A 1,053-nucleotide genomic window follows, 5' to 3' on the forward strand; every position below is an offset into this window, starting at 1 on the left:
AGAGCGACGGGCACGCACTACCGCGGCCGGGTCGCGCGCCCGCCGCCGCCACGCCCGAACACACGCGGGGCACACGCGCGCGCACCACACACACACACGCACGGTGCCCGCACACGCGGCCTGAGCACACGTGCGCACACACCCACGCACGCACGCACAGCCCAGAACCAACTGTCCACCGCCGCGCCACAGGTGGGCCCCCATGGGCCCTGGAACCTCCTCACCTCTGTAGCGACTCCATTTCCTTCCTGGGTGCCATAAGGGAGAGGAAACAGGGACCCTCCCATTAGGTCCTGGCTCCACAACACCCACGGTTTTTTTTTTGGTCAAGCATTAATTACCCTCCCGTGATTACTTTTTTCAACCACTCCCATGTGGTTGAATATGGTGTTGATGTACTTGGCGGGCACTGTCATGGCCAGGGCCCTTCTCTGAATCTTCAAGACTGGAGGACTCTGAGCAGCTGAGGGGGTTCCCACCCCCCACTGTTCTGTCCTCTTTGCTGATCCCAGCATGCCCTGGAGAGGCTGGGTGACAGCTGGATAAGGCTTTCCCAGGCCTGCCCTTGCCATTCCCAGCTTCATCCAGCACCTCCTCCTTCTTTCCCACAACTCCTTGGGTATGTATTTTAGGGGGGGAGGTATGGCACAGAAGTCGGTGCCCTTCTTCTCACTTTAATCGCAGCATCCTTGAACAAATACATGACTCTCAGGACCCCACAGTTGTGTGGTGCTTTGCAGTTTACAAAGCACTTTCCTACTAAGCCTGAGTAAGCCTCAGGCAGCTCTGGAGGAAGAAACCTAAACCTATGGACATGGGGGGCAGTCTAGGCAAGGGCACTCCAGGAGGGCTTGCTGGCAGAGGTGGCCTTGGGGCTGGCCATGTCCCAGGCATGTGTGGACTGAGCTCAGGTGGAGTCCTCAGCAGCTGGGAAAGAGGGTTGGGAGGTCTGAGGCAGGGCCCGGTAGGGGATTGGCGTAGGCCTGCGAGGTCCCATCTCCATCAGCTGAGCTTGCTTCTGGGGAGGGTGACTCCCACTGTCATGTGATGCCT

The 1,053-nt window shown here is 59.2% G+C and overlaps 1 protein-coding gene across 2 annotated transcripts in view; it reads left to right on the top strand.

Moving 5' to 3' along the window:
- The window catches only part of PDGFB (platelet derived growth factor subunit B), a 19,891-nt gene that overhangs the window by 2,196 nt on the left and 16,642 nt on the right, over window positions 1–1,053 (top strand). The window lies entirely within an intron of this gene.

This window comes from Pteropus alecto, unplaced genomic scaffold (assembly GCF_000325575.1).
Source record: "Pteropus alecto unplaced genomic scaffold, ASM32557v1 scaffold157, whole genome shotgun sequence".
Classification (NCBI taxonomy): Eukaryota; Metazoa; Chordata; class Mammalia; order Chiroptera; family Pteropodidae; genus Pteropus; species Pteropus alecto.